The sequence below is a fragment of the Salvia hispanica genome, chromosome 3 (genome assembly GCF_023119035.1).
Source record: "Salvia hispanica cultivar TCC Black 2014 chromosome 3, UniMelb_Shisp_WGS_1.0, whole genome shotgun sequence".
Classification (NCBI taxonomy): Eukaryota; Viridiplantae; Streptophyta; class Magnoliopsida; order Lamiales; family Lamiaceae; genus Salvia; species Salvia hispanica.
In genome coordinates, this window is record NC_062967.1 from 13,812,264 (window position 1) to 13,826,920 (window position 14,657).

Consider the following 14,657-nt stretch of genomic DNA (forward strand, 5'->3'; position numbering starts at 1 on the left):
CTACCTCTACTTCGCCGTCTAAGACTACTACGGTGGTTCACTCGCTGCCAACAAAAAAAAAACACAAAGCTCAATTAACGAACCAACAAACCAATCGGATACCGATCCAACACCCTTCAGGTAACTCTGCCTGCCACATCGTTATGGACTTCCCACAACCTAGCCATAGGCTAACCAAACAACCAAGCAATTAACTCGAAACACAAAAAAAAAACAACCGTCGCTCACTTGGTGGCATCATCAGAATCTGCCGCTTCATCCCCATCTCCGTCATGCCCCCGTCATCTCTAGCTGACCCCTCAGCCTCTGCATGAGGTCGAAGTACACCCCCTTGGTGATCGGGTCGGTCAAGCTCTCGTACCTTCCAGCGACCTCAATCAGCTGCCTCGTCCTCTAGAGGTCCAAGTTTTTGTCCAGCACCTCAGTCGAGGCAGACAATCCCGAGCGGGATCCAGACACGAAAGCACCGGCACCGGAGGCTCTAGCGTCTCGGACACTGGATTGCGATTGCTGGCTTGGGGACGTCGGCGGCGGGAGAATGTGGAGGGGGCTCCTCCTCGACCTCTTCGTTGAGGTCGATAGAATGTGAGCCACTGCTGCTGCTATAGTCCTCGGCTAGGCCAAGTCTCGTCCGCTTCGGCCCAGACCCACCCTCTCCCTCACTAATAGCCTTGAATTTCGGAGAATCCTGAGAATGAGATATTCTTCCCCGTAGGTGAATCTGCGGTGCCCACCAACTCGATGCATCTCGTATGACATAGCCCTTATGTCGGCTTCGCTGCGGCCGCTCTCAGTTGTGCGGAGGTTGTTCTCGTAGATGCCTAAGAACCTCTTGACGACGGCCGCAATCCTTGCCTATTTTTGCGGACCAGATCCTCATTCCGCCGCGCGGCGTCTTCCGGCTTGAACTCATTGTAGGCCTCCAGGACGCAGACCCAGCCTGTTTCTGTCTGATATGTACCAACTGCCGCATCTGTCGTGATGGCCTCCCATGCTTTTGTAACAACAATGGACTCATCTCTCGAGTAGTAAGACCCTACCCCTCCGCCACTGCCGCCGCCTCGCCTCTCCCACTGCCGTGGCCACCGCGACCGCAGCCTCCGCCTCTCCGGCGTCTCCATGCGTCCCTGTACCGACGCCAATGACGGGGGCGGTACAGCGGGGTCCCACCGTCCCGGACTCAAACTCAGCTCGAATGTGAAAGTATCAAAATCACCCAGCGAGTGGTTAGGTGGTTAGGACGGTGATAATAGTGGTATCCGCGCGTGGATTGTTGACCGCGTCCATGTTGGGTCGGTACTCTTCATACGGCGATTGGGGACGACCCACGGTAAGAGGACTTGACCCCGCCAAGCCGCTGGATGTTGCCATGTACTGGGATCGGAGGGCCACCCCACACCTGGGATGGAGGGGGAGGGGGACTGGATCTCCACGTCTGGGATGGGGGCTGGGATGGAGGCGGAGCATGACTATAATAATGGTTGACATAGCCGGCGCTTGCCCCCGAGTCGACTGCGGGGTTGCTAGTGCTGGTGCCGGTACTCGCTACACCAGACCCGCTATTGTAGTACCCGCTGCTCGGGTACCCGGATTCTCTAGTGACGAGGGAATCACTATCGTGGCCTTGCATATTGAGTAAAGAAATCTAGAAAGATAAAAATATGATTGTGAAATTGTAGTGTAGATGTGGATGTGTGAAGTGAAAAATGAGAGGAATATGTTGAATTTATAGAAATAAATTAAGAAAAAAAAAATATAAAAATCGGATGACACCGCCGCAGCGGGGTCAGCGGTGTGCAATAGGTCGCTGCGGCAGCGCCCCGTCCACGCCGCGTACGCGGCACGCTCTCTTCCGCCGCGGCGCTCACCACTGTAGACACTCTTACATAAGCAGTTTTCCCGCCCAAAATTGCCTAGAGTGGCATTATTATTATACTCCATCCGTCTCATTCAAGATGTCCACATTCTTGAGTGACACGAGATTTTATGAGGAATTGTTAGGTGGAGTAAGTAGAAAGGAAAATGTAGTTGAATAACTTAATGAGGAAAGAGTAGAGAGAGAGATTTATTTCTAAATATAGAAAGTAGACATCTTGAATGAGACAAATTAAAAAGGAAAGGTGGATATCTTGAATGGGATGGAGAGAATAGTAATCATTAAAATAAAATATATGCATAAAGTCTATTGATGAGAAAGAGTAGTAATAAAGACATAAAGGATTATTGATACACCGAAAATAGAACAGTTATAACCACAACTTATTTAAACACAGAACACATTAATGAAAAAAAGTACCTGTTATTTGTGCATATAGATAAAAGTCAAAAATCAATAGAGGAAATACAGTTTTACTATCTACTTCAGTTGTACTTAAAACGCTGGCTGATTATAATATTTATTATCTAACCATAAAAAATAGTCTAATACGTAATGTTCAAAGCTGCAGAAGTACTAAACGGATCACCACCATCGCAATTTGGCCACGGTATGTCACTAACCGAGTCATGAGGGAGTTTAAGATATTTTATTTGCTGACGACATCTTTTCCCCAAATCCCCTTGAAGATCGAGATCAAAACATCGTCGGATATCAAGTGATTTAAGGTGCGGACAACCGTTAAGGATGAGTTCAAGTCCTTCATTTCCCATCCAATGAGCAAAAACTTGAAGATGTCATAGATTAGACATGCTTTTTCTAATTGCAAGAGCAAATATATTCCGAAACTGCTCATTAAAATCATCACTAGAATTCCGAAACTGATCATCAAAATCATTATATTCATGTGTTGGAAGCTTGCACTTAAATCCATTGCACGAAAATGATGTCAACATTGGGCAAGAATTACCAATAGCTTCAATGTGGGTACTACCAATCCCTGATCTAATAGTAAAGTGTAATTCTTCCAAGTGTCTTGGTTTTGCAACCATTCTAGTTGCACAATCTCCTGATATGAAAAAGCAAGTTCTAAGTTTAACTCGTTTCAGATTTGGTGATCTGAAAAACAAATAAATGATTAGATAAATTTTAAAGATAAAGGAAGCCCCGGTATAAAATAAAGAGAAAATTTTCTAAACAAGCCATATCTCTCATGTCTACTACATTATACTACTCAATCGATCCGTCCACAAAAAATAGTCTCATATGAGGGGCGAATGTTTTAATGAGAAATTGGTAAAGTAAAAGATATGGAAGAAAAAGTAGGTAAAGTATGAGAGAAATTTTCTATTTTTAAAAATGATACTCCCTCCGTCCGCGATTAGGAGTCCCGGTCACTTTTGCAAACCCGTTTTATAAAAATAATTAAAAATAGTTAAAGTGGAGAAATGGTAAAGTAAGAGAGAGAATAATGTTGACAAGAGTCTTCACAACATTATTCTCTTTTTTACTTTACCATTTCTCTACTTTAACTATTTTTTATCATTTTTATAAAATGAGTGCTCAAAAGTGATCAGGACTCCTAATCGCGGACGGAGGGAGTACTATTTTTTATGGACGTCCCAAAATGACAAAATAAGACTATTTTTCGTGAATCCCATAAGTAGATAACGCAAATTTTAATAAGAAACTGATAAAGTAAAAGATAGGAAATATGAGAGAGAGAAAAAAATGGTTAAAGTATTTAAGAAAAACTTTTAATTTTTGAATGAGACTATTTTTTATATACGTATCGAAATGAAAAATGAAACTATTTTTCATGAATGGAGGAAGTATAATCAATCGGGAAAAAGAAATATATAAGCAAGGACGAAGCAGAAGCAATAAATTTTAAAAAATAAATAAATTATAATTTCTATGATCAATCGGGCAAAATATAAAAAAGGTTGAACAGAAGCAATAAATTTAGGAAAATAAATAAATTATTCTTTCTCTTTCCAGTTAATAAATTTCTTAAATGTCAAAATTTGATTTTCATACTATTTTTCAAGAAGCATTTTAGTATCACACAACTATCAAATATATCAATATAATACATATAAAATGTCAATACGATGTTGCATATTCAAGGCATCATATTAATAGATTTAATAAATTATATGGGTGTGCTATATTGCTAACTTACCACCAAATTGCTAACTACAACTAAATAATAGGCATTAGAATTTTAAATTAAAGGTGAAGATCATTCAACCCTTGAGTTCACCTTCTTTGAGAGCATCCTCATCCGTGCTCTTAGCTAAGAGCACGAAGTGGCTCCGGACCCACTTTTACTCCTTGTCCTTAGCTAAGAGCACAACATCCACATTCGTGCTCTTAGCTAAGAACAAGCTCAAGGGTCCCACCAATCTATTATTCAATTTAAATAAAAACATTTCCACAATATTAAAATGCATTAAAAAATAAAAATTACATAATTAAAATCCTAAAAAATAAAAATTACATAATTAAAATCTTAAAAAATAAGATAAACATAATTAAAATCCTAGAAAATTAAAAAATACATAATTAAAATCCTACAAATTAAAAATTACACACGTGGAAGACTAGTCTTCTATCCCCAATTGCCTCTTGAGACCCCGGATCATTTGCTCATGTGTTGCAAGTTGATCCGGAGTCATCTTAGACGTATCGTTCAAATAGAGTTGACCCAAGAGGGTCCACAACGTGTTGTTCGGGGGTGGAGGAGGCACAAAGGGAGCGGGGGCGGGGGCGGATGGAGTCGAGGCGCGACGGCGGGTGGTCGTCGCCTTCTTTTTTCCTTGCGGCCGGCGGAACCTGCTTGGGCCAGCGTCGGAGCTACCCAAGTTAGTTTCGGCAAGCTGGATAGCCACATCATCGGAGGCGCCGTCAGATAGGGCTACCGTCCTCGACCGTTTGCTGGAGGAGCTAGAGGAGGATGCTACTATGCCACCCCTATACTTCGGATGTAGGCGCCCCTCCTGCCAACAATCGAGGTACTTGAACGCTTTGAACTCCATGCGTTGGTAGGTCGCCAAGGCGGCAGTGATGATGTCGAGCTCGATCGTGCCGCTCCCCGCCGACCGCTCTTCCTGGAGGTAATACCCCTGGAACTTACCGATTGCCTCGTTGCATCTGGAGAGGCAATTGCGCACCATACTATCATTGCGATAGATGGTTCCCCCGGCCGGGTTTCATTGTAAAGACGAGTGATGCGCCACCAATACGTTTCCCGGGTTTGGTTCGTGCCAACTTCCGGATCTTCGGAGACTGCCAAGTAGGCTTTGAACATCGCCATCATCCGACCCGGAGTGTACGGGGTGCGGGTGCCACGGACAGGAGAAGTAGGAGTAGGAATAGAAGTAGGAGTAGGAGTAGAGCCGCTGCTCCCTCCCGATCCGGGTTCGGGTGCCCACCCAAACCCGGAGGCATTTTGGTCGTGCACCGGGTAAGGACGGTAGCCACCCGGAGCTTGCGAACCTTGGTTTTGAGAAGGGGCCGTAAAATTGCGTTTTCAGACTAGGAAATGAGTCGGAGTCGAACCAATCGTGGTTCCAACCGCGATTGCCGGAGGGGTGATCGCCGGATCCGGACACTGTGTAATGTGGTGAGAATTTAGACGAGAGAATATGAGAAAAAAGATGAGAGAAATGTAGATGATAGAATAGATGAGAATGTGATTTTTTTTTGTGTTGAAGTGGAGGTATTTATAGATGAAATGTGAATTTTGGGGAAAAAAATTGAAAAATAAATTAAAAGTGGGTAGAAAACGGATATAATTTTTTGGGAAGTGGGAAAATATTTTTTTTTATTTAAAAACAATTTTTTAAATAAATTTCAAATTTTTTTTAAAAAAATTTAAAAATCGAATTTGCAAACGGCTATGTCGTTGGCCAATCAAACGCCGCCACGTAGGGCTGTTCAGCGGCACGGACGGATTGCTCGCAGCGGCGGACGAGATCGTCTTTGCCGCTGGCACGGACGGACGGACGGCGTTTTGAGCACCGCTGCTGATGCTTTGATTTCTTTTGTCTAGAATTGAAACTAGATGAGAAATGTGGCTTGGGTGGCCCACATAATTACACCAATAACCCATTGTTTAGTGTTCTATAAATAGCCCAAGTTTTGATATTATGGAATTTAATTTTGAATTTAATTTTTTCCTTCAATTTTTGTTGGTCGATAATACCCCTTACTCTGTGTTTCTGTCTCTCTCTCCTCTCTAAAACACATAATAGCAAAAAATCAAAAAATTATCCCAACTAGAATAGTCCAATGGCGGAGTGTGGTAGAGCATATTTTTTTGTTAATTTGAGATCTATGGAAACTAGTAGTGGAATAAAAAGGAAATTAATGAATGAAAAATTACCTCATGGAAGTTCTTGGCAGATTTCAACGAGAAGAAGAAGCCCCACCCCCACCCCCACCCTTTCAATTCCTGTTTTCCTTTTCCAATCAAACAAAAATCTGCAATCTCTAAATTACTAGTTTTGTAAATCGACCCATGAAGTTTTCTTTATCAGAAGCCAACAAGGAGCTTTCTCATCTTCTTCACAATTTCAACTTTCATCAGTTCCCCAAAGTTAGCCACTTTTCCTCACTTCATTCATGACACATACAGAGGCTGTTCATAGCATTTTACAGAAACTACAAAAATCGATCCCAAAATCCATTTGCATCCATACAATCGCATACCATGTAATTTACATAAACTGTAGTCAAATCGTTGTTTCACAACCGGAGCAAAATACGTCTGCGGTATGACCGTGTGTGGGAAACGACTGGTGCGGCGTGGGCATGCGAGGAGAGTGCAGAGACGGTGGCGACCTTCGTTTGTTTTTTTGAATTTGGTAGCATTAATTTGAGAGAGGAATTGAGATCAGGGAAGAAGAAGAAGAAGTCAGAGAGAGAAGAGTGGAGAGAGAGTGGCGGTGGCTGGTTGCAAAAGCCAAAATGCATAGGTAAAGAAGGAAATTCACAGTCAATTCTGGACTCATAGATCGATGCATATATAATTACCACCCTTTTTGAAAGAAATGAAAAATGGCTATTTCTTCAAGGTACAGTGCGGGCCTGGTGTATCTCTAGGGCCAGCAAGAATAAATACATTGAAGGTGAACACTCTAAATTGGACACAAATGAGGCCTTATTTGGCTATAACAAAGAAGGTGAACACGCCATATCATGCACAAAAAATATCAATAGGAGTATTAATGCCAATTAACTACAAAATTAATTATAACTAACTTTTAAAAGAAATCTCAAAACTTTAAATTCATATAACATATATTAAATTAAAGATAATTTTATAAGGATTCCAACGATATCCTACATGCATATGTTCCGACGTCGAAAATTTAAAAAAAATTCAAAATTTTTTAATTTTTTCGTACAGCAGAAATGTCAACATACTATATAAAATATGTTAATGTCAATATAAGCAATGAGTTAACATTTTTAAAGCACTGTGTCGACATTCCCAAAGCTTTGTGTTGATATTTTCAAAACACTATACATTTTCATCCAAAACCCTAATTTGGAATTTTTTTTTCGATTTAATTAATAAAAACATAATTACACGTGGCAAATTGTAGACCACACGTTTTCTAAAATCCTATGATCTTAAATTAGTTGTAATTAGCAATTAAATGATGAGTTAGCAATTGATCATCCCCGACAGTTTGATGTCTCTAATTAGTTGTAGTTAGTAATCTAAGAAGAGTTAGCTACTGATAACACATGAATCATTATTCTTCACATGATTTTACTAATTTGGCAATGTAGTGCCAATTTGTAAAGCTTCTAACGCAATTACAGATTTGAAATCCAATTCAAAATCTTTAAAATGAATCTGTGAAATAATTAGCAAAGAAAAAGATTAACCAATCCTTTCCAACAATTACTCTAGAACACAATGAACAACTTGAAAATCATTATCTAATTTAGGTGAAATTGCAACCCATGTAACAGTTGATATAATTTTACCTATTGGCGATGTAGTCCATGAGTGTATCATCGCCAAAGTACTGGACGGTGAGGTCAATCAATTGTTCTTGACTACGATCCACTACGCGGCGGCACATAGCATTGTACTCTTTATTGAAAAGCCCCTGCCTAGGGTTGCAGAAATTGATGACTCGCCACCAGACGGGATCCTTGGAAACCTTCCACCATTTAGTACACACCGCCTGTGCCCTTGTGAGAATCTCCTCCGCCCCTAGCCTCGTTATATCTCCAGGGCCCTTGTAAGAATCTCTTCCGCCCCAGCCTCTGCAGAATATTAGAGGTTATATCTCCAGGGGAAATGAGTGATTTAGAGACAATAGCTGATCAAATCGTTCCGTAGTGGACATAGCGGAAGTAGTGTATTTGATCTACTTCTCATATTCAAACTCGCTATTTATAGAGTGGAAAACGAAGTTTCAAATCCATGGGAAATCCAAAAAGACATTCCAGAAGACTATCGAAATAAGTATGTTATTAACTTTATTGATGAAGTACTCCCTCTGTCCCCCAAATTTTGTCACCATTTGACCCGACACGGGTTTTAAGAAATGTAATAGAAAGTGAGTTAAAAAAGTTAGTGGCATGTGGGTCCTATTTTTATATATTAGGTTTAAAATAAAATGTGAGTGAGAATGAGTTAGTGGAATGTAAGGTCCACTACCAAAAATGATAAAAGTGAAAGGTGACAAATTTTTAGGGACGGACGAAAAAGAAAATAAGTGACAAATTTTTAGGGACGGAGAGAGTATTTCTTTTAGATTTATTATTATCTTTAGTTTATCTTCCGTCTTTATTAGTTGGAATTTTTTAATTCTATACATATCATCTTTGTTAGTAATTGTGAAGCTTAAATATCTCCTACTGTAACTTTGCAATTTTGGTACTACATTTTTTAACTTTGGAACCTCTTAAAGGTAGTGTTATAAGGATTGAGTAGGGTTGCGGAAAAATCCTGAAATATTGGCTTTATTATACCGAAAAAATATCAAAAATATCGAACTTTCGGTACCGCAATATACTGCGACATACCGAAATTCGGTGTATACAGTCAAATTTAAATATAATTATACATAAAATATATTTTATATATTTTAAAATTATACAATTTATTGTGAATTATAAATATAATTATATAAAAAATATATTTAACATATTTTTTAAATTATAGAATATAAATACTATTTCAAAAACTCAAATATTCTATTTTCATTGAACGTTGAAAGTCGGGTATATCGTAAAAGTACGGTTCACCGAATTTCGTTAAGATATTGTCACGCCCGCATTTTCTAAGGATAGAAAAGACAGTGGAATCGTGACTAGGGGAGGGTTAAAGAAGCGGGGAGGAAAGGGGTAAACAACAAAACTCGGCCAAAGCTCGATATAATAGAAATAGCTCGAATAAAGCTAGAAATAACTCTAAATGAAACTATCTCGACTATACACGAACTTTAAAAGAAACAACATTCAGCGGAAGCATTTCGAGAGTAGAATGATGCTATGTATGAAGACACAACATAATCTGAACATTTGATAGACATTCTTCACTTTTATGTTCAACACCCACCGCGCTCGTCACAGCTCAACCTGCACATTGGGAAAACAAATGCAGGGCTGAGTACTTGATGTACTAGTGAACATATGCCAAAACAATTTTATAAAACAGTTATGTCATGCCGCCATTGAGTGACCTCGGGGTTTAACTTTAAAAAGGCCCGAGACACTAAAATCATTTCAAGCACAAACTTTCATCTCATCCTCAAATCCTTTTCCTCATCATTTCAAAACACAACCATTTTTCCTTGAGTTATTTAAGAAACTGTCATATCTGTTCTTTAGAGTGCCGTGTAAGGGGGCCACTTTCCACGAGCACGAAAACCGGCCAACCCATTCGATGACTCACAGTCCTCATCATGTACACTAGTCCAAGTAGGGATGCACCCTTGCTAGGACCCGAATTCGATTAAACTCATAGTAGGGACTCACTCCCCACTAAGCAATCATCAACCTCATCATCTCAACAATCTCAACATCATCATCTCAACAACCTCAACATCAACAACATGTGAAACGAGAATGTGGCCGCAAACTCGATCACCAGATCGGCCGACCCAAAAGACGGCTCACGATCCCCAATTGTGTACACTAGTCTGAGTAGGGACTCACTCCCTAGTCAGACCCGAACTCGATTTCAATAGGTCTAGTAGGGACAACTCCCTTGCTAAACAAACAGATAGGCATTTCTCAAAACAAAAACATGGCATGACATACCCTTTGCAAACTCCATTTTTCTCATAAAACTTATTTGAAACATAAATCATTTTTCTGTCAAAGTCGAACATCATCTCACATCATATCAACAAGTCGAACAAATCACAATATCACTCAATAAATCAACACATATTATCACATAACATCACTTTCAATACTCTCACTTTAATCACAAATTTCACATCATGCTTGGAATTTAAATAATTGCAGTCACATAAAATGATGCTCAAACCGATATATATTAAATCGAAAGCTCTTGAAAACTTTAGTTCGAAAGCCCACCTCGATCGTTTAATTTCTGAATTTGAATTTCCTTACTTCGACTCCAATTTTATTTGCGAAGAAAAATCCTTCCTTGAGTCCATGCTCCTCCTCTTTCAATTATTTTCGAGGGCACCGCCCAAGACGTTGCGGGTGACGTCGGCTGTCCATTCACGCTCCCATCATTGGCCGATCTTTAAACGAACATATTAGCACATCCTTCACTTCTTCTTCAATTAATTTGGCTCAAGTTAGAACAAATCCCAAGCCCATCTAACATTTCCAACGTCTAACCCATCATCAAAATGAGTACAACTCATTTTATTAAAGTCAATTGAAACACAAATGGAGGAGTCTTCCTCTTTCTTCATCACTCTGTATCATCTCAAGAATATAACTCCAATCTCTCCCATTCAACTCCTTCGTGCATCACCTCAATATAGAACTCTCAATCTCTCTCTTGCTCACGTTGTCCCCAAAACAGATTCCCATCTCTTTCTCTCTATCCTGTTCTAAAACTTCTTCTCTCCGGCAAAACTCGGCACCGCCGCTGCCAACGTTCTATTCATCGGCGATGAGCTCGACAAGCTCAGCTCCACCTCTGTCTATCTCCTTCATCTCTCTCTCAACTAGCGTCGTTGATTTCCTGCCCAATCGGGGCAGTTCACAGTTCAAAACAATCGCCTCCGCTGCCTCCCGTGCCGCTCCCTCCTCCTTCTGCCTCTGTCGCTCAGCTCCACTACGCCGTTGTCTCTGTCACCGGCGTCCTGCCATCTCTCTCTTCGCATCACCTAAAATCAGTCGCCTTCGTCAACCCGACGTTAATGCAGAAATCACAGCGGCAAGTTCGCCGCTGCCAACGACTCTCTCCTGCTCCTGGTAGCACCGCCCCTTTCTCGCTCTTCTCTTTCTTATTTCCCAGTGCCAACCGATCGCTGCTGCCGCTGCCGTATCGTTGCGCCTCTCCGTTCCCATCTGCTTCGCTGGTTGTTGCCGACAAAACACAGCACCACCGCCGCCCCTACTCACCGTCTTCTATCTCGGTTTCTCTTCTCTCCATATCTCTCATGCTGCACTTAATGATCTCTTCTCTGCCCTCTCGTTTCCCTCTAACTCTCTAACTTTGTTTTCTTTGGAATTTATTTTAATCTGATAGAAACGCGTGTTGAGAAAAGGAATATTTGGGTTCCAAGAGAAATTAGAGTTTCAAGAACTCAACATTAATAATGTCTTGTTCCAATATGAGTTGTTCCAAGAAACACATTTATTGTAGTATTTCAAAAGTCCCTAACATCCCTATAAATACATGGGTGTTGGGTATTTTTCATTCATTCGAATCAATACAATCTTTTGCTATCTATTACTTTCTTCTCTAAGTATGATGCCTATACCATTTAACATGGTATCAGAGCAGGTTAGGACTCAGATTAGGTATCATCATCGTCCATGATACCTCTCTCGGCCCTCCTGTTCTTTTCCATTTTTATCTTCCCCGCATCTTAAACCTGTGCAAGTAGCACACAATGTCAGAAGAGAATCAGTTAACCGAAACCACAAACACAGCCATGGCCGACGAATTTGCCCGGCAATTCGCAAATTTCATGCGCAATAGTTTTGCGATGAACAAATCCAACACAGATCCACCAGAAAACCCTGCTCAGCCATATAAAATAGACACGCAGCCCCTCGACATCGGTGGGAACAAATTGAATGGAGAAAATTACTCCCTTTGGTCTGTGCTCATGAAGACGGCGATAAGCGGTCGAGGAATGGTATCTCACGTTACCGGAGTGCCTCCTTCCCCACCACGAACCGATCCAGCCTTCGCACAGTGGCAACAGGCTGACCACTGCGTGTTCACATGGCTGATTCAAAACATCGAGCCTCGACTAGTTAGTCGAATTTCACAGCATCCGACGGCCAAGCACATCTGGGATGCTTTGGCTGTCACTTATGGGAGCGGAGGAGACAGAATCCAGGTGTATGATCTCCAGTTCAAAGCAAGCACACTGAGGCAAGGACACAGTTCATTAGACGAGATATGGAGCAGATTACAAGAAATCTGGATCGCGATCGACCAAAAGCAGAAGAACCCAATGAAATACCAAGAGGATATAGAGATTCACGATAAATTCATACAAGATCAGAGATTGTGTCAATTTGTATATGCAATTGATAGCAAGTATGAATCAACCAAAAGGGAGATACTGAAATTAAATCCACTTCCCTCAGTTGATTTTGCATACAATCTGGTCCAACAAGAAGAGACACGCCTCCAAGTGCTGCAGCCGGCGAACACCAGTGGTGCGGTCACCACCGAAGGAATCGGCGCGGGTCTCGCCGTCCGTGGGTGGCAGAACCACGCCGGCGGCTCTCGGGGTGGCGGGCGCGCCGGAAATTACAGGAATCGACGGAGTGATGAAGAAGACAAATCAAAGTTAGTTTGCTCCTACTGCAAACGGAAAAACACACACAAAAGACTCGTGCTTTGAGCTCATCGGCTATCCAGAGTGGTGGGAAGAGAAGCACGGAAAGCCGCCGCCACCACCGTCGCGAGCAGCCTGGAACCGCGGCGGGCACGCCGCCGTAGCGGTCGGAGGAGATAGAGGAACCGCTGTCCACGGCGGTCAGGAGACCGCACAAATCGGCGCCGCTGCCCAGCCGACAAAAAGGGCCGACACCGCTGCTGTCCAGCCGGCGAGCACGATTGGGGCGGCGAACTTCGTCGCCGGAGGGAGTGGGAGCATCGTCAATGACTGGAGTGGTGAATTATTGGGAGAAGAAGGGGCGGCGCATCTATCAGGTAAAAAAGGGTTTGGGGGCTCTTTTATTAGAGACCCCCAAAGTTTGCAAAAATGGCAGAATATACCCCACCAAAATATTCAGCCACAATTAGCCCCTAAATCTCTTAAAAATTCTATAAATGCCCAGATTTTGTTGCAAAATAAATTTCAGCCCCTCGAGAAGCTTGGTTTTGCGTGTTCAGTGTCCAATAGTCAGGAAAAAAATGACAAATGGATATTTGACTGTGGAGCAACCGATACAATAACATATGATGCCTCAGACCTCACCGATCTTCAGAAACCTCAAAAATCCCATATCCAGACTGCCAATGGAGAATTTACGGTAGTTGAGGGGGCCGGGATTGTCAACATCTCACCCACTTTGCAATTATCAAATTGTCTCTATATCCCTTCGATGTCTCATAAACTTCTGTCCATCAGTCATGTCACTAAGGAGTTGAATTGTACATTATTAATGCAGCCACAATTTTGTCTATTACAGGATATCCGAACCGGGGAGATAATTGGGCGTGGCACTGAACGCGATGGACTCTACTACGTGGATGAGATAGCTCAAAAAGGGACTGCCATGCTAACTCACGGGTCAGCCGACCGGAAAGCTTGGCTTTGGCATCGGCGTTTGGGACATCCCTCTATCGGTTACTTAAAATTGTTATTTCCGAATATTATTCCTAAGCATGACATGTACTGCGAAACTTGTTTTCTATCCAAAAGTCATCGAAATTCTTATCCTTTAAGTCAAACTCGGGTTGAATCCCTATTTTCTTTGGTACACTCTGATGTTTGGGGGCCCGCACCAATTATTGGGGGGCAAAGTCTTAGATACTATTTAGTGTTTGTAGATGATTGCACTCGCATGACTTGGGTATATTTCATGAAACAGAAATCAGAAGTTTTTTCACACTTTACCCATTTTTATAATCTCATCCAAACTCAGTTTCAAAAAACCATTCAAATTCTTCGGTCAGATAATGGAGGGGAGTTTGTAAATTCGAGTATGAAGCAATTCTTCCAAGAAAAAGGTCTTATACACCAAACCACTTGTGCTTATACTCCCGAGCAAAACGGTGTAGCCGAAAGGAAAAACCGATCTCTCCTTGAAATGACCCGCTCAATGCTTATAGAGTCAAAAGCCCCAGAGCATTTTTGGCCCGAAGCCATTGCCACCTCAGCATACCTCTTAAACCGATTGCCCACAAGTATCCTTAAACACCGAACTCCACTACAAGTCTTATCCACCCTCGCTAAAATTCCTCCACCCTTGACCCTTGAACCACGTGTCTTTGGATGCTCTGTGTTTGTCCACATTCCTAAACACGAAAGAACCAAATTATCTCCATGTGCTATTAAATGTGTTTTTGTGGGATATGGGGTACATCAAAAAGGGTATAGGTGCTTTGATCCAAAATCCAATCGCATGT